This window comes from Nerophis lumbriciformis, linkage group LG35, assembly GCF_033978685.3.
Source record: "Nerophis lumbriciformis linkage group LG35, RoL_Nlum_v2.1, whole genome shotgun sequence".
NCBI classification, from domain to species: Eukaryota; Metazoa; Chordata; class Actinopteri; order Syngnathiformes; family Syngnathidae; genus Nerophis; species Nerophis lumbriciformis.
In genome coordinates, this window is record NC_084582.2 from 12522614 (window position 1) to 12543031 (window position 20418).

At 38.7% G+C, this 20418-nt stretch overlaps 1 protein-coding gene across 2 annotated transcripts in view; it reads right to left on the reverse strand.

The window, feature by feature from the left end:
- Nucleotides 1-20418, reverse strand: part of il12ba (interleukin 12Ba) — a 44827-nt gene that overhangs the window by 9258 nt on the left and 15151 nt on the right. The window contains exon 1 of one of the 2 annotated variants that reach the window (XM_072912355.1): nucleotides 982-990. The exons of the other annotated variant lie outside the window; for it this stretch is intronic. The gene's annotated coding sequence lies outside the window, so the exon portion shown is untranslated. Of the gene's footprint in view, nucleotides 1-981; nucleotides 991-20418 lie in introns of those variants that run through there. 2 annotated transcript variants of the gene reach the window in all.

Genomic DNA, 20418 nt, shown 5'->3' on the forward strand with positions numbered 1-20418 from the left:
TGGGAGTCTGAGCCTTCCACTGAACGTGATCATTCTCTCTGCAATGTCCGAGTGTAGTGGGTGGGAGGTGTTGTCCATAATGGCTAGGAGTTTTGCTCGACTTCTCCTCTCTGACACCACCGCCAGAGAGTCTAGCTCCACTCCCACCACATTACTGGCCTTCTCTACCAACTTGTCCAGTCAATCCATCCATCCATTTTATACCACTGGGGTGTGGGGGGTGGGGGGACTTTTTAACTGTTTTATGAGTCCTTTTGGATCGCCAAGAATGTTAGTGGGATTTTTTTTATATGTCATTGCTCAAAAAAAATGCTGAATTAAAATCTATGTTGTTATAAATAATTGGCCTATTTAAGGTTTCAATTACTTCACATTAAATATTCCACTTTCCAATATTTTTTTGGAGGGGAAATATTTCATATTTTGTGTGAAGCTCCAGGAGAAGGTGGAGAAGTGCCATTTTGAAAGGGTTTTATAAAAAAATGTATGCCAAATAATATATTGCGAGAGTCAGTTTGAATGGAGAATCGTGTTAAAACAAATCGTCACCCAAAGAATCAGAATCAAATTAAATTGTGAGTTGTTCATATCCCTTGAATTGACATATTTTGGTCATACATGTTATGTCTGGAAAAGCGGTCCATCTTGTATGTCGATTTAAGCGGGTACTTTCTAATAATCCGAAGCACAGTTGCTCCATTCAGACTGGTTGTCGACATAAGCAGGTTCCACCGTATTTTTTAAATCTGACTGCTTCTTATCATTCAATCTGACCATCCAACCAAAGTTAAAAAAAAAACAATTTCTTTAACAAAAGTAAATAAAGTCAAAAGAAAAACAGCACGGAATCTTAACAGCGGCTTTTTTCTACACACATGTCAATGCCTTCTACAAGGGTTTTGAAAGTAAAAAGTGTATTTGTTAAAACTAAAAAGACTGGTTAAAATGTTTAAAGGCTACAAGTTCTGAGCGGCATCTTACCTTGTCTTTGATGTCCCAACAATATAGTGGTGATTGTCAACAGTCCCATTTATACAGGTACAGTATTAACCTTTCACATGCAAATTTCCCCAGAAAAACTCTTGAGGAACTTATTTTATGAGAGACCTATTGTTACTTCCACCCATGCATATACACACTTCCCTGTGGATTGCAATGGTTTTACACTAGCTTTTTCAGTTTCTTGTGGGTAGGGCCTTAAATGCGTCATTCATATTCAATCCTTTTTTGAAAGGTCACTCTTTTTTCTTTTTACAGTGTGCTTGAATCAAACGTGTGTGAATCTGACAAACAATTCTGAGGTGTCAAGTTACTAGTTTGTTAGCAGGGCACTAATGGCTACCTGCCAGACATAAACAAATGTTCATTAACTATTAGAATTTGAATTATTACTTGTTTAATGTATTTGTGAATAAAAACAAGCGCACCTTCTTACATATGTCACATACGTCGCCCTCGCGGAGCAGAGCATGGGTAACGTTAGCTGTGGTGCGAGAGGTAATACGAGAGAAAGAAGCTGCAAATCTGGTAACAAATGAAGGAATAATTCATTCCCAAGAAAAACAGCACAGGGTCCATCGTCTGGCGGTGGTTTGGCTTCAAGCGGGAATATGTTGAACAGACAACCGTAATATGTCAAGTCACAGTGTGGGGCAAAAGCGTTGCTACAAAAAGTAGCATTACTGCTAATATGCAGAGGTGGGTAGAGTAGCCAGAAATTGTACTCAAGTAAGAGTACTGTTACTTTAGAGATTTATTACTCAAGTAAAAGTAAGGAGTAGTCACCCAAATATTTACTTGAGTAAAAGTAAAAAGTATGTTGTGAAAAAACTACTCAAGTACTGAGTAACTGATGAGTAACATACACACACACAGGGCCGGCCCGTGGCATAGGCCATATAGGCAAATGCTAAGGGCGCCGTCCATCAGGGGGCGCCATGCCAGTGCCACAAATGTTGGAGAAAAAAAAAAAGAAAAAAAAAGTTGTTACTATTATTTCTAAATACAAAAAATAATCTCACGTTAATTAAAATGCAAAGTAAAGCCTATTTAATAGAAATATTATTTGTTACAACATTATTCGGGTTCTTGTGAGTATATACACTTCACTGCCGATGTGGGGGGGCGTCACCTAAAATCTTGCCTAGGGCGCCAGATTGATTAGGGCCGGGCCTGCACACACACATATATATATATATATATATATATATATATATATATATATATATATATATATATATATATATATATACACACATACATATATATATATATATATATATATATATATATATATATATATATATATATATACACATACATATATATATATATATATATATATACACACACATACATATATATATATATATATATATATATATATATATATATATATATATATATATATATACATACACACATATATATATATATATATACACACACACATATATATATATATATATATATATATATATATACACACATTTATATATATATATATATATATACATATATATATATATATACATATATATATATATATATATATATATATATACACACATATATATATATATACAGTATATAATTTATATTTATTTATTTTGCCGTTTTTGTTTACATGTTAAAGGTGTTTTAATGAATATACATGCATGTTTAACACATATAGATTCCTTTCTTTCATGAAGACAAGAATATAAGTTGGTGTATTACCTGATTCTGATGACTTGCATTCATTGTAAACAGACAGTAGTGCTGATAGCGTCCACGTTTTCAAATGGAGGAGAAAAAAAGTTCCTCCTTTCTGTCTAATACCACATGAAAGTGGTTGGTTTTTGGCATCTTATTTGTCCAGCTTCCATATTTGTTTTTATACACTTTACAAGAAATACATTGGCGGCAAACTCCGTAGCTTGCTAGCTTGTTTGCGCTGGCTTTCGGAGACTCTTGTTTTGAAAGCGCAGGCGCGATGGAGCGGCACTTTTATTGTGAAGACAGGAACTGTGCAGTCAGTCTTTAGGCTTTTGACGGGATGTACGTTTGAAATACAAAAGGGTCTTTTTTCCTTCACACTTTTGATTGATTGATTGAAACTTTTATTAGTAGATTGCACAGTACAGTATATATTCCGTACAATTGACCACTAAATGGTAACACCCCAATACGTTTTTCAACTTGTTTAAGTCAGGTCATGTGACCGCCTGGCTCTGTTTGATTGGTCCAACGTCACCAGTGACTGCATCTGATTGGTGGAACGGAGTGAACGTCACCAGTGACTGTATTTGTTGAAACGCAGGCACTATGACAGACCAAAACAAACAAAGCGTGCATTAACAGATCGATAAAAATTAGTAGCGAGTAGCGAGCTGAATGTAGATAAAAGTAGCGGAGTAAAAGTAGCGTTTCTTCTCTATAAATATACTCAAGTAAAAGTAAAAGTATGTTGCATTAAAACTACTCTTAGAAGTACAATTTATCCCAAAAGTTACTCAAGTAGATGTAACGGAGTAAATGTAGCGCGTTACTACCCACCTCTGCTAATATGTAACATCATTTGAAAAGTCACCCGCTAGAGAATGAAGTGTGTTTGAAACTCTGCATGTCAACATCTCCGTTCGGTGCCACACCAACAAAATGCTGAGGCAACCATTTCCACATCAACACCGTATGAAAAAAATAGTCAACAACAGAAGGAGATAACGTCCGCAGTAACCTAACACATAGCGAAGGACGAACACTATTTGATTTCCTATTATGCAGCTTATTTTTATTTGACAGGTATTGACATTTCTTGTGTGACATCATGGACAAAAGTGCACTTTATTTGTTTTAAACTATTGTAGTGGCGTTCTGTACAAAAAGTGCACTTTAATTTAGTGTTGTTTTGATATGTCATCTTAGTGACACCATGCACTAAAGTGCACTAATGGCTTGTTTTAAAATGTCTCTGACAATCTTGCACTTTCTGTTTTGAAATGACATAAATGTTTGTGCCACTGCTTAATAACTGTTTAATAAATACAGTTTTGCTAAATTGACTTAGTTGTGATTTCCCTCTCTGCATGAAAGTTTAAAATGAGCATATATTAATGCAGTATGAAGAATAATGTTTTAATGTAGACACATAGAATCATCATACTGCTGTGATTATACGCATCAAGTGTTAATTCAAGGCTAAGGCAAAATATTGAGATATATATCGTGTATCATGACATGGCCTAAAATATCGAGATATTAAAAAAAGGCCCTAAATAAAATGCAATTTTGACGCTCTGGAAAAGTTATGAAAAATATATTTTTTAGAAGTTTAGAAAAGTCATGGAAATATATCTACAATGTCATTCATCCAAACAAAAGGAATGTGTTGTAATTAGAGGTTTAGCAATTGATCGATATATCGATTATATTCCTAAATTTCAAGGATAGCGATGTCTGCTCAGCAAGTTTGCCTTCCGGGAAGATAGGTATTGATCCAACATCGTTTTAAGAAGGGAATGTATTGATTTTATCGATAGTAGAAAAATAAAACATCGGTTTTAAGAACGGTAGCCTTTATGTGAAGTTTAGCACTTTTAATGATATGGATGTTATACGATAAGTCTGACTGTCATCAAAACAAAAATGGCAGATACCTACGTTGATCGAAAATGTTATAATAAACGCATACAACACACAACAGTATTATTAATTACAACACAAACACTTTCAGCTACAGCACGATTGTAAACGCCTCAACAAATAAAAACGACACAACACAATAATATAAAGACACAACCTAACTATAAGCTACAAAGGATGGAAGTGACAGCGGAGCTAGTTTCGCCTTCTGACCCGGACCAGGCTGAAACGGAAACTTAAAAACAGTGTAATAAACATTGTTTATTATATTATATTATTTAAAAAAAAGGGAAAAAAAGAAGAAGTTATTTATAACTGTAAAAGTGGTCACATATCACTTACTTTTACAACTTTGTTCATTACACCCTCAGCCATTTGGTCTGTCTGTCACCGAAACGTATCCGCTTTCACTTCCATCACGTCTTGTTGAGGCTCCGTGTTTATGAACATCAAAGTAGTAGAAGGTCAAACCACGGCTCATTTAATATGAAAATATTTGGTTCTACATAATTTATTAGGTAAATCTACTGCTAATAGAGCCAGAAGAGATGTTGGTTGCACTTTATTTTTGATGTTAACGAATGCAGCTGAGATAGGCCCCAGCAACCCCCGCGACCCCGAAAAGGACAAGCGGTAGAAAATGGATGGGATGGATTGTATTATTTCTAATGTTTAAAAAACAACAACAATAGAATCAGGTAAACCCACTGTAAAAATGCTGGTTATTGTAGTTGTATTAGATTGATTGATTTGATTTGATTTATTGGTCCCCGTTGGGGAAATTCATTTTCACTGCCGTACATTTAAACAATAGACATTACACATCACGAACAAAAATAACAAAAAGACATCATACATGACCAACACATTTACAGGCTTGTCCGAAATTTCTTGAATATTGAAAATCAGATCATAAAAGGTTTCCTCTTGTTAATTCAACCTAAAGCATACTTGCCAACCCTCCCGGATTTTCCGGGAGACTCCCAAAAACCTCCCGGGACAAATTTTCTCCCGAAAATCTCCCGAAATTCAGGCGGACTCAGGTCCTCCACAATATAAAAAAAACGTACCTGCCCAATCACGTTATAACTATAGAATGATGGAGGGCGAGTTCTTGGTTTCTTATGTGGGTTTATTGTTAGGCAGTTTCATTAACGTCCTCCCAGCGTGGCAACAACACACAACAACAGCAGTCACTTTTTTGTATACCGTAAAGCAGTTCGTCTGCCGTAAACAGCAATGTTGTGACACTCTTAAACAGGACAATACTGCCATCTAGTGCATTTGATGAAAGCACTTTTGTGCGTGCCACACATCAATGCATCATCAGAGAGGGTGTTCAGCATGGTTCGAAAAATAGTGACAGAGAATAGAACAAGGATGGACAATTCAACCCTTAACTCAACAATGAGTAGATGAGTGTTATGTGTGTGTATATGTGTAAATAAATGAACACTGAAATTCAAGTATTTATTTTATATATATATATATATATAAAAAATAAATACAAAATAAAAATAAAATATATATATATATATATATATATAAAATAAATAAATATATATATATATATATATATATATATATATATACAGCTAGAATTCACTAAACGTCAACCATTCGCAATCCACCCGATCTAACATTTGATCAGAACCGCATCCGCCCGCACCCGCCCGTTGTTATATATCTAATATAGACGATGCAAGGCATTAGTGAGGTTATAAAGCTTTTGCCTGTTAAAGAAAGGAGACTAATCCAATGCAGCACAGACATTCGCGTGCCACGCTGTCACGACCCAGACGCACACCAGTGCGCAATCATATGGGAGCCGCGCTGAGCGCACCTCCAAGCGCGTCTCGCTGCCGGCGACGGCCGGGTATATGGGCCCGACGCTCCAGCGCCATCCATTTTCAGGGCTAGTTGATTCGGCAGGTGGGTTGTTACACACTCCTTAGCGGGTTCCAACTTCCATGGCCACCGTCCTAGCTGCTGTCTATATCAACCAGGGTGAGCCCCACCCCTTTCGTGAGCGCACTGCGCGCGGAGTGACCCCTGTTACGCGCCCCCGGCAACAGGGGTGGCGGGCAGGTAAGCTGCGCGGGCGGAGCGCGCGGAGTGACCCCTGTTACGAGCCCCCGGCCACGGGGGTGGCGGGCAGGTAAGCTGCTTACCTGCTGCGTGTGACGCCGGCCGCGGCGAAGGCGGACGAGGCGGGGTGTCGGTGCGGTGGGCGCGGTGGTGACCCTGGACGTGCGTCGGGCCCTTCTCGCGGATCGCCTCAGCTACGGCTCCCGGTGGGGCCCTCTCGGGGGAAGGGGCCTCGGTCCCGGACCCCGGCGAGGCGTCCCTTCTCCGCTCCGTAAAAGTGTCCATCTCTTTTTTTTTTTTTCTTCTGTTGTGGCATATGCAGCAGGTGCCTGCTCGTTTTTCGTATGTGGGTAACAACATTTAACTATGTATATATATTTCCGAATTGGTTTAACTGCCACCCGCCTGAATCTATTTAAAATCAAATTTTTTTTTATTTCAACCACCCGACCCGACCCGCGGATAAAATCTAATTTTTTTTAATTTCATCTGCCCGATCCGCGGATAATCCGCGGACTCCGCGGTTGTGCCCGCAAACCGCGCATCTCTAATATATATATATATATATATATATATATATATATATATATATATGAAATACTTGACTTGGTGAATTCTAGCTGTAAATATACTCCTCCCCTTTTAGCCACGCCCCAACCACGCCCCCGTCCCACCCCGACCACGCCCACGCCACCTCCCGAAATCGGAGGTGTCAAGGTTGGCAAGTATGACCTAAAGTGTTGGTTGCACTTTAGTCATATAAGGTTTAAATGCATTGGTCCTTAATTGTTGTTTACTTGCTTGTTTGTCTCTATAATTCATTTATACATAATTCCTTTACAAGAAATAACAGGAATATAAGAAACTTCAGTGTCCAGTATCCAGTATTTATTTCACAGTCAAACTACTTGATTTTTTTTTTTCTTGCTAAAAAGTTACTGAATAGATTTTCAAATGACTGACTCGTTTTGGACCGTATAGTTCTAGAAAGAAAAAAAATATTGTCCCTGAATCGTATCAGAAACCACAAATTCTGAATCAAACCTAATCGTTGTTAAAAGGAATTGTTACGGAAGACACAATAATAATTTTTTTTTTGGTGAGGATTATGATTAATTAATCATCTTAACGGGAAAAACAAGTCTTGTGCTGAAAGATATAAACATCCCACCTGTTTGCGCTTATGAAGTCAGGGAGGTGCTATAGAGCTCCACAGGCCAAAGGTCCGTTTAAAAAGTATTTTATTCCAGATGCCATTGCCATTCTTAATGTGACAAAGCGAACAATCCACATGTTTGACCTGAACTGCTCTACTTTCTAGTTTTACTGATACTCTTTTAGATCGTATACTTACTTGTATTCCTATTTTTATTTAACCTTTGTTCTTATTGTGTCTGAGCCATGTTTTGATACATGACAATGGTTTGTATTTTAGTGCAATCTGTCAACTGTGTTGGTGAGCCACAGAAAATGTTCCACCTCGGTGGACAGTAAAGATTTATTCTATTCGATTGTATTCTATTCTAGTAAGGCTGGGAAATTAAACAATATCAATATATATCACGATAAACATGTAATTGATGTTGGATAGAACATATTAAAGTTTTTTTAAAGTTTTTTTCTTCTTTGTCGGAAGAAACCGTAACTTACGAAGCAAGGTTGGTTACATGAACAGAGGCACTCTCTCTCTCTGATAATCGAGCAAAGCAGGAAGTATTGACTAATGCATACTTGCCAACCTTGAGACCTCCGATTTCGGGAGGTGGCGGAGGGCGTAGTCAGGGGTGGGGCGGGGGCGTGGTTGTGGGCGTGGTTAAGAGGGGAGGTGTATATTTACAGCTAGAATTCACCAAGTAAAGTATTTCTTTATATATATATATATATATATATATATATATATATATATATATATATATATATATATATATATATATATATATATATATATATATATATATATATATATATATAAGAAATACTAGACTTTCAGTGAATTCTAGCTATATGTATATATGTATGTATGTATGTATGTATATATATATATATATATATATATATATATATATATATATATATATATATATATATATATATATGTATGTATGTATGTATGTATGTATATATATAAGAAATACTTGACTTTCAGTGAATTCTAGCTATATATATATTTATTAAATATATATACATATATATATATATATATATATATATATTTATTTTATTATATATATATATAAATATATATTTATTTTATTATATATATATATATATATATATATATATATATATATATATATATATATATATATATATATATAAATAAGAGAAATACTTGAATTTCAGTGTTCATTTATTTACACATATACACACACATAACACTCATCTACTCATTGTTGAGTTCAGGGTTGAATTGTCCATCTTTGTTCTATTCTCTGTCACTATTTTTCTAACCATGCTGAACACCCTCTCTGATGATGCATTCTGCTTCGTCTCCTTGTTGTGTGTGCAGTTGTGCACTGCACTCTCTAAAAGCCCAAGATGTTATTGTCACATATGCAGCTACAGTAGATGGCAGTATTGTCCTGTTTAAGAGTGTCACAACATTGCTGTTTACGGCAGATGAATTGCTTCACGTAGACGAAAACGTGACTGCTGTTGTTGTGTGTTGTTACCACGCTGGGAGGACGTTAATGAAACTGCCTAACAATAAACCTGGAGGGGGCGTGGCCTCCATCTCCGCCTGAATTTCGGGAGATTTTCGGGAGAAAATTTGTCCCGGGAGGTTTTCGGGAGAGGCGCTGAATTTCGGGAGTCTCCCGGAAAATCCGGGAGGGTTGGCAATGAGCGGGAGTGACATGCGAAAAGTAAATCATGCAACAGTATCAACTATCAAGTTTGGTTGCACAGGAATATAGCAAAAACTAACCCTGACCAACTGTAGCAATACTGTTACATGATGATTAGAGTTTCACTGGAACTGGATCTGCTTATCACTCAGCTTCTAAAGCTTGTAGCTCATCTTCCTTATATGCAGGCTAAAAAAGACATGGTTCTGAATCATCATTTGTCCCAAAGTAATCTTCGTTGTCACTCATGAAGTCTGCCATGATTAGTAGTAGTGTTGTTGATGGAGGAAATAGCGAACGCCGTGATACGCTCTGTGAAATTAATAAGCTGCTGTAATGCTTAAAATGACCAAAATACGTAAATATTACACATTTTTACAAATGTGCTTGGTACTACATTATATATATATACTTACAGTAAATTGTTGATGTTTTTTGGATGTTTTTAGAGGGATTTATGGGCGGAACAGATCGTATTCCCATTACCTGCATTGTTAGCCACCTCTTGCAACAGTTTATTTACGATTTAGAATGCATTAAAAAAAGAAATACATGCAGTATGTGTTTTTGAGGACAATTTTTGGATCAGTTCTCCTATAAGGATAATTACAAATTTTGGCTGGAAAAAGACACAGACCTAAGACGTGCTAAATGCAAACTGTGCTCTAAAACTTTTGACATTTCGAATATGGGCAAGGACAGCGTCCGTTCGCCAATTGAAAGGGAACAATATGAAATTGTAGCTACAGTTGCTAGGTGAGTTTATGAACGCTTAAAATTAAGTCCTCAAAGCAGCCAAAGCAGAGACACTTGTGATTTAGGGCTATATAAATAAACATTGATTGATTAATTCAATCAATGTTTATTTATATAGCCCTAAATCACAAGTGTCTCAAAGGGCTGCACAAGCCACAACGACATCCTCGGTATAGCCCACATAAGGGCAAGGAAAAACTCACCCCAGTGGGACGTCGATGTGAATGACTATGAGAAACCTTGGAGAGGACCGCATATGTGGGTAACCCCCCCCCCTCTAGGGAGACCGAATGCAATGGATGTCGAGTGGGTCTAACATAATATTGTGAGAGTCCAGTCCATAGTGGATCCAGCATAACAGTAAGAGTCCAGTCCACAGTGGGGTCAGCAGGAAACCATCCCGAGCGGAGACGGGTCAGCAGCGCAGAGATGTTCCCAACCGATATACAGGCGAGCGGTCCACCCCGGGTCCCGACCCCGGACAGCCAGCACCCCATCCATAGCCACCGGATCTGTGTGTCTCCCCTTCCACAAGGGATAGGGGGGAGCAGAGGAGAAAAGAAAAGAAACGGCAGATCAACTGGTCTAAAAAAAGGGGGGCTATTCAAAGGCTAGAGTATACAAATGAGTTTTGAGATGGGACTTAAATGTTTCTACTGAGGTAGCATCTCTAACTGTTACCGGGAGGGCATTCCATAGTACTGGAGCCCGAATAGAAAACGCTCTACAGCCCGCAGACTTTTTTTGGGCTCTGGGAATCACTAATAAGCCGGAGTTCTTTGAACGCAGATTTCTTGCCGGGACATATACAATGATTAACATGAAGTCCTACTCAGTGGCCTAGTGGTTAGAGTGTCCGCCCTGAGATCGGTAGGTTGTGAGTTCAAACCCCGGCCGAGTCATACCAAAGACTATAAAAATGGGACCCATTACCTCCCTGCTTGGCACTCAGCATCAAGGGTTGGAATTGGGGGTTAAATCACCAAAAATGATTCCCGGGCGCGGCACTGCTGCTACCCACTGCTCCCCTCACCTCCCAGGGGGTGATCAAGGGGATGGGTCAAATGCAGAGGACAAATTTCACCACACCTAGTGTGTGTGTGACAATCATTGGGACTTTAACTTTAACTTTAAGTCCTCAAAGCTGAGATTGCTAAAATGCATGAATTCATACTACTCGTTCAAGTCATACGAGGAGTGAGCCGCCCTTTTGCCACCATGTTTTCTGGACAGCCAGATTGCAGTGAAATGTAACTGCACTTTAAAAGACTCTTGCTGTCATTATTGTTCCAACAAACAGTATATGTAGTGCCGTTTGACAAATGACTAAACCACCAGTTGTCCACAAATTAATAGATTTGTGAAGATGTTAATTCTTTTTGACGAAAGGTTCCCCATGAAAATGCATTGCATCTGATCCAAAACACATGGGTGACATCTAGTGGACAAACTTATGTCCTACATCATGATACCCTTTAAATTGCACATGGACAAATGGGAGTTTGAAAATGTTCTTCTGTCATATAAATATGTAAGTTTTTTTTAAACGACGTCACATATGTTAAAATAAAAATAAATATGGCCAATAATGTTAAATTAACAATGTCTAAGAATACCTAATAAAAATACAAAATGATTCGTTCCACCTGGACATAAGCTAATCTAACTTGGAGAGATGCGCGGTTTGCGGGCACAACCGCGCAGTCCGCGGATTATCCGCGGATCGGGCGGATGAAATTTAAAAAAATTAGATTTAATCCACGGGTCGGGTCGGGTCGGGTGGTTAAAAAAAAATTAGATTTTAAATAGATTCAGGCGGGTGGCAGTTAAACCAATTGGGAAATATATATACATAGTTAAATGTTGTTACCCACATACGAAAAACGAGCAGGCACCTGCAGCATATGCCACAACAGAAGAAAAAAAAAAAAAGAGATGGACACTTTTACGGAGCGGAGAAGGGACGCCTCGCCGGGGTCCGGGACCGAGGCCCCTTCCCCCGAGAGGGCCCCACCGGGAGCCGTAGCTGAGGCGATCCGCGAGAAGGGCCCGACGCACGTCCAGGGTCACCACCGCGCCCACCGCACCGACACCCCGCCTCGTCCGCCTTCGCCGCGGCCGGCGTCACGCGCAGCAGGTAAGCAGCTTACCTGCCCGCCACCCCCGTGGCCGGGGGCTCGTAACAGGGGTCACTCCGCGCGCTCCGCCCGCGCAGCTTACCTGCCCGCCACCCCTGTTGCCGGGGGAGCGTAACAGGGGTCACTCCGCGCGCAGTGCGCTCACGAAAGGGGTGGGGCTCACCCTGGTTGATATAGACAGCAGCTAGGACGGTGGCCATGGAAGTTGGAACCCGCTAAGGAGTGTGTAACAACCCACCTGCCGAATCAACTAGCCCTGAAAATGGATGGCGCTGGAGCGTCGGGCCCATATACCCGGCCGTCGCCTGCAGCGAGACGCGCTTGGAGGTGCGCTCAGCGCGGCTCCCATATGATTGCGCACTGGTGTGCGTCTGGGTCGTGACAGCGTGGCACGCGAATGTCTGTGCTGCATTGGATCAGTCTCCTTTCTTTAACAGGCAAAAGCTTTATAACCTCACTAATGCCTTGCATCGTCTATATTAGATATATGACAACGGGAGGATGCGGGCGGATGCGGTTCTGATCAAATGTTAGATCGGGTGGATTGCGGATGGTTGACGACTTTCTGATGCGGTTGCGGATGAAATAATTGCCTATCCGCGCATCTCTACTAACTTGACACACTTCACTCAACGTAGACGTCATAACGTCATCAAAGCTCACCTTTGAGCATTCACACACAGCACCAACATTTTGAACAAAGATGAGGTGATAAATCAAAGGGTAAAATATATAATAAATGTATATGTGGCAGCATGGTGAAAGTGATAGATAAGTTTCACTTTTGCAATCTCTTTGCCCATAACTGTGGTGTGTTCAAGGACCCACGATTAATGTTAAAAATATAAATATTACTTGTTTTTAAAAACAGAGGGAGGCTTAACTCCAAGGATATACACTAATAATAATATACCTATAATAACAATGATGTATTATCACGATTCATATTCCCCGCTGATGATAAACCTGTAGGCATCAGCTAATCTCTACTTTAAAAATAAAGGAAAACTTGACAAATGTTTAATTATATTTAAGTGAATGATGCTATACAATTATTTAAATTCATATTCTGGCAGTGTTATAGTGAATTTGTTGGCACTTTTTGAAAAATTACAATAAAATTAAAATAAAAAATGAAAAACAACAAAAAACAACAACAAATTATTTTAGGGGGTCACTGAGACATGTTTTAGGTATGTTAATTCCATATAAAAAGTTACACACATAATTAGGGTTTTTACATGTGTTAAAACAAGATGATTTCAACCAAATTCATGCAACAATGCTCTTGAATAGGGTTTAGGGTTGTGGTCGTGTATGGTAGCACTAAAATACATTGATACATCCGGCAGGATGTACATGCTCGCAAGATTTGTTTTCTAGTACAAACCCCGTTTCCATATGAGTTGGGAAATTGTGTTAGATGTAAATATAAACGGAATACAATGATTTGCAAATCCTTTTCAACCCATATTCAGTTGAATATGCAACAAAGACAACATCTTTGATGTTCAAACTGATAAACCTTTTTTTTTTTTTTTTTGCAAATAATCATTAACTTTAGAATTTGATGCCAGCAACACGTGACAAAGAAGGTGGGAAAGGTGGCAATAAATACTGATAAAGTTGAGGAATGCTCATCAAAGACTTATTTGGAACATCCCACAGGTGAACAGGCAATTGGGAACAGGTGGGTGCCATGATTGGGTATAAAAGTAGATTCCATGAAATGCTCAGTCATTCACAAACAAGGATGGGGCGAGGGTCACCACTTTGTCAACAAATGCGAGAGCAAATTGTTGAACAGTTTAAGAAAAACTTTTCTCAAACAGCTATTGCAAGGAATTTAGGGATTTCACCATCTACGGCCCGTAATATCATCAAAGAGTTCAGAGAATCTGGAGAAATCACTGCACGTAAGCAGCTAAGCCCGTGACCTTCGATCCCTCAGGCTGTACTGCATCAACAAGCGACATCAGTGTGTAAAGGATATCACCACATGGGCTCAGGAACACTTCAGAAACCCACTGTCAGTAACTACAGTTGGTTGCTACATCTGTAAGTGCAAGTAAAAACTCTCCTATGCAAGGCGAAAACCGTTTATCAACAACACCCAGAAACGCCGTCGGCTTCACTGGGCCCGAGCTCATCTAAGATGGACTGATACAAAGTGGAAAAGTGTTCTGTGGTCTGACGAGTCCACATTTCAAATTGTTTTTGGAAACTGTGGACGTCGTGTCCTCCGGACCAAAGAGGAAGAGAACCATCTGGATTGTTATAGGCGCAAAGTGTAAAAGCCAGCATCTGTGATGGTATGGGGGTGTATTAGTGCCCAAGACATGGGTAACTTACACATCAGTGAAGGCTCCATTAATGCTGAAAGGTACATACAGGTTTCGGAGCAACATATGTTGCCATCCAAGCAACGTTACCATAGACGCCCCTGCTTATTTTAGCAAGACAATGCCAAGCCACGTGTTACATCAACGTGGCTTCATAGTAAAAGAGTGTGGGTACTAGACTTGGCCTGCCTGTAGTCCAGACCTGTCTCCCATTGAAAATGTGTGGCGCATAATGAAGCCTAAAATACCACAACGGAGACCCCAGACTGTTGAACAACTTAAGCTGTACATCAAGCAAGAATGGGAAAGAATTCCACCTGAGAAGCTTAAAAATGTGTCTCCTCAGTTCCCAAACGTTTACTGATTGTTGTTAAAAGGAAAGGCCATGTAACACAGTGGTGAACATGCCCTTTCCCAACTACGTTGGCACGTGTTGCAGCCATGAAATTCTAAGTTAATTATTATTTGCAAAAAAAAAAAAAAGTTTATGAGTTTGAACATCAAATATCTTGTCTTTGTAGTGCAGTCAATTGAATATGGGTTGAAAAGGATTTGTAAATCACTGTATTCCGTTTATATTTACATTTAACACAATTTCCCAACTCATATGGAAACGGGGTTTGTATATTAAAAAGGTGACCTATAGTTGCTGGAATAGCAACATTCAGTCCCTCCAGGATTTTGTTGGCTTGTTTTGTGTGACTGTCGCAGCCTAACACGTTTGAATTTGTGGAAGCTTTTTCAGAAAGTTGCAATATTTCACAGGTCTTCAACAAAAAATGGAAAACAAAAACATATTGTTGATGTTTTACTGGTTTTATTCCACACAGACTTAAAAGTAAAAACTAGATGAAAGTAAAGGCACATACCCTGAGCTCATTCTCAAAGTACTGTGCTGTTTCTATTAAGACTTATAAGAACTACACTGCATCCGAAAAGTATTCACAGCGCTTCACTTTTTCCACATTTTATGTTACATCCTTTTTTCAAAATGGAATAAATATTTTTTTGTATACTCAAAATTCTACACACAATACCTCATTTCGGAGTAAGACTGTAACATAACATGTGGAAAAAGTGAAGCAGTGTGAAAACTTTCCCAGTTTTTAATGATAGTCACAGAAAGATGTGAGAAACACCTCCAAACACTTTTATATTGTTCACTCTCTGCCCCACAAGTTGCAAACATTTACGTCTTTTGTCCATCCTAAACATTCATTTCTGTCCCCCGCACATTAAAAGCATTTGTGAACTGTTGAAATCCATCTAGTGTGAAGTGAAGTGAATTATATTTATATAGCGCTTTTCTCTAGTGACTCAAAGCGCTTTTTACATAGTGAAACCCAATATCTAAGGTACATTTAAACCAGTGTGGGTGGCACTGGGAGCAGGTGGGTGAAGTGTCTTGCCCAAGGACACAACGGCAGTGACTTGGATGGCGGAAGCTGGGATCGAACCTGGAACCCTCAAGTTGCTGGCACGCCCGCTCTACCAACCGAGCTATACCGCCCCTAGTATTCTAGTATTTTGTGTTGGTAAATAAGTGACCATAACATATTATCTGTTACGATCCGCTGCCCGGATCATAGTTTGTTTATGTTTGAGTCACATGTTTTCAGCACCTTGATTTTGTTTGTGTTCAGTTGCCATGTCAACTGATTACATTCACCTGCCTCTGGTTAGTGTTCGGGACGCGCACCTGTTGCCGGGCACTAATCAGAGGGCTATTTAGTCTTTGCCCTGGCCTCACTCGGTCTGGCTTCCTAGTTTGTTCCCATACAACTGATAACGACAACTTAGATTCCCGCTAGCTTTTCATGCTATGCCATTTTGCCTGCTAGCTCCCACGCTAGTCCTTTTGTTTTTGCCTTTTGCTATTTGCACGTCTTTTGTTTGTTCATCGAATGATTTATATTTTAAATAAATCATTTTCCTACCTGCAAGCTGTGTCCGAAGCCGTCTGCATCCTTGGGAGAACCACACCTGCATCACTATGCAACCACGTCGTTTCATTATCATCACAGTTCAACATCTCTAACATGTAAATGCTGCCTCTTTCCTAAGTTCCTAGGTACATTGAATTGTATTATAGACACATTGAAGTTCTACTCAGTAATTAATATAATTTCTGAGTAATTCTTAAACATCCTTATTAATAATTATTAATAACTGAGTAACTGAATGACCTTAATCAGATGGTTATAATTCATAGTTATGAGCATTTGACAAAGGTCAGTTAGGTTATGATGATGTGTTTAATGTGGTCTTGAAAATAGTGGGAAATTTGATTATCTTAAATAAAAAAAATAAAAAAGCCAACTAATAATACATAATTTACATAATAATACTATGACTTCTTATAAGTGGTTAATCGTAAAAAAGGAAATAAATTGGGTGTATTAAGTTACTGTATGGAACGCTTTTAAACAAGAACAGTGCAGTTGTCAATAAATGGGGTAGAGGGACCGATTCACTTTCCTAGCAATGGCCCTGGTAGGAAACAATTTCCAGATGGTCCTTGTATCTCTGTGCTCGGGTCCTAAAAAGGCTGAGAGCAAAAAGTTGTAATGTTACAAGTAGCGATGATAAATGCGCTAAAATGTAATATCGGAAATTATCGGTATCGTTTTTTTTTATTATCAGTATCATTTTTTGTTGTTGTTTTTTTTTGTTTTAAATCAACAAAAAAAACCCCACAAGATACACCTACAATTAGTGCACCAACCTCCCTCCCCCATTTACACTCATTCACACTCATTCACACAAAAGGGTTGTTGTCTTTCTGTTATTAATATTCTGGTTCCTACATTATATATCAATATACAGGTAAAAGCCAGTAAATTAGAATATTTTGAAAAACTTGATTTATTTCAGTAATTGCATTCAAAAGGTGTAACTTGTACATTATATTTATTCATTGCACACAGACTGATGCATTCAAATGTTTATTTCATTTAATTTTGATGATTTGAAGTGGCAACAAATGAAAATCCAAAATTCCGTGTGTCACAAAATTAGAATATTACTTAAGGCTAATACAAAAAAGGGATTTTTATAAATGTTGGCCAACTGAAAAGTATGAAAATGAAAAATATGAGCATGTACAATACTCAATACTTGGTTGGAGCTCCTTTTGCCTCAATTACTGCGTTAATGCGGCGTGGCATGGAGTCGATGAGTTTCTGGCACTGCTCAGGTGTTATGAGAGCCCAGGTTGCTCTGATAGTAGCCTTCAACTCTTCTGCGTTTTTGGGTCTGGCATTCTGCACCTTCCTTTTCACAATACCCCACAGATTTTCTATGGGGCTAAGGTCAGGGGAGTTGGCGGGCCAATTTAGAACAGAAATACCATGGTCCGTAAACCAGGCACGGGTAGATTTTGCGCTGTGTGCAGGCGCCAAGTCCTGTTGGAACTTGAAATCTCCATCTCCATAGAGCAGGTCAGCAGCAGGAAGCATGAAGTGCTCTAAAACTTGCTGGTAGACGGCTGCGTTGACCCTGGATCTCAGGAAACAGAGTGGACCGACACCAGCAGATGACATGGCACCCCAAACCATCACTGATGGTGGAAACTTTACACTCGACTTCAGGCAACGTGGATCCTGTGCCTCTCCTGTCTTCCTCCAGACTCTGGGACCTCGATTTCCAAAGGAAATGCAAAATTTGCTTTCGTCAGAAAACATGACTTTAGACCACTCAGCAGCAGTCCAGCTGGTGTCGGTCCACTCTGTTTCCTGAGATCCAGGGTCAACGCAGCCGTCTACCAGCAAGTTTTAGAGCACTTCAAGTATTGAGTATTGTACATGCTCATATTTTTCATTCTCATACTTTTCAGTTGGCCAACATTTCTAAAAATCCCTTTTTTGTATTAGCCTTACACAATATTCTAATTTTGTGACACACGGAATTTTGGATTTTCATTTGTTGCCACTTCAAATCATCAAAATTAAATTAAATAAACATTTGAATGCATCAGTCTGTGTGCAATGAATAAATATAATGTACAAGTTACACCTTTTGAATGCAATTACTGAAATAAATCAAGTTTTTCAAAATATTCTAATTTACTGGCTTTTACCTGTATATATCGGTTGATATCGGTATCGGTAATTAAAGAGTTGGACAATATCGGGATATCGGATATCGGCCAAAAGCCATTATCGAACATCCCTAGTTACAAGATATCTCTAGCAATTATTGGGAATAATATATGAATTACTACCTACTGCTTAGCATATTTCACCGACATACTTTAAAAAAAATATTTTCTTTATGTGACATGACCGCTACATCATTAGCTTGCCTTATAATAGGAATAACAATACATATTAAAATTCAGTTAAAAACATATCATAACATCCTTTTATTTTGAGAGGAGAAATAATGATCATGAATTACAAGTCATGAATAATAACTACAGTTCTGTACCTTGATTAATTTTTTTAAATTTTTTTTTATACAATATCTTGGATATTAGAGAACATGTGATATTTGACATTTATGCAGAGCAAATGGACGGATGGAATTGTGATGCAAACATAATAAAACTATTTTCTGTAATGTCGCTAAATGACCACTAGAGGCTCTCAGAGGGCAATGTGCGCCCCAAAAGCAAACATGAATTACTACCAAAGTTGTGCAGTCTGCACAATCCTGCATCTTACATGAAAGTCTCATATTACACACACAGATTTGAGTGTTTTATGCAGCTGTCCTAAATGATGTTCTGCAGTTGTTAAAAAACGCACAGCTGAATATAAGGCTGCACTGGACTGTCCGCACAAAGCTCCAAACTGTAGCAGCTGTGATGAAATCAGTCCAGTGATCTCATCTGTGGAGATGGATGGAAAAACAGAAGGAAACAAAAGGGTGGAAAGAGTTATTATGTGTTAGCTAGAGCATGAGATAGATGAAGAAAGCAGTGGATAGGGAGAGGCCCTGGAAGGTTAATTCATTTAAAACGGTGCATTCTGCATACTGATCCTGTTAGGGAAGTTTGTTTTGGCAGGATTAGGATGATAATTTGGTTTATGTGTGGGTTCCCGTGGCATATTGTCTTTCGAATCTGTTCAAAAATATTTCTGTCAAAGAGAAACCTTGTGTTTATGAAGCCTCTTTATGCATCACTCGCCACTAAACTGGGTTCTTCGCTCAAAAGTTTAGACCTCTAATATACACATATATAATATGTATATACCTCTCTTTATGCACCTTAACCGTGCTGTGACCTTTAGGGTTTAAAAGGCTGCTATAAAAGTTCATTTATCAGCAATAGAATGCGCGTGCCAGAGTCGATGTTGGCTATAACGCTTTGCCTCAGGTTTCAATAACTGAAGGTCCAACCCTAAAATGGCATATTTTAATGAAGTCAGTGATTATTCATTCTAAATTATTCTTTCTTATGACAATGATTAACCAGACTGTTGCTTAATTTAATTGAGGTTTTCAGGTGAGAAAAGGTTGAATATATTTACTTTTAATTGCATTTTTTGAAAGTGATTAGTTGCCATGGCTGCAGGGCCGCTCCAGGCTTAACTGGGGCATTAAGTAGAATTTTATTTTGAGGCGCCTCCCCCCATTACAAAATTGATTCACACTATTTTATTTATGTCAAACAAGTTTTAT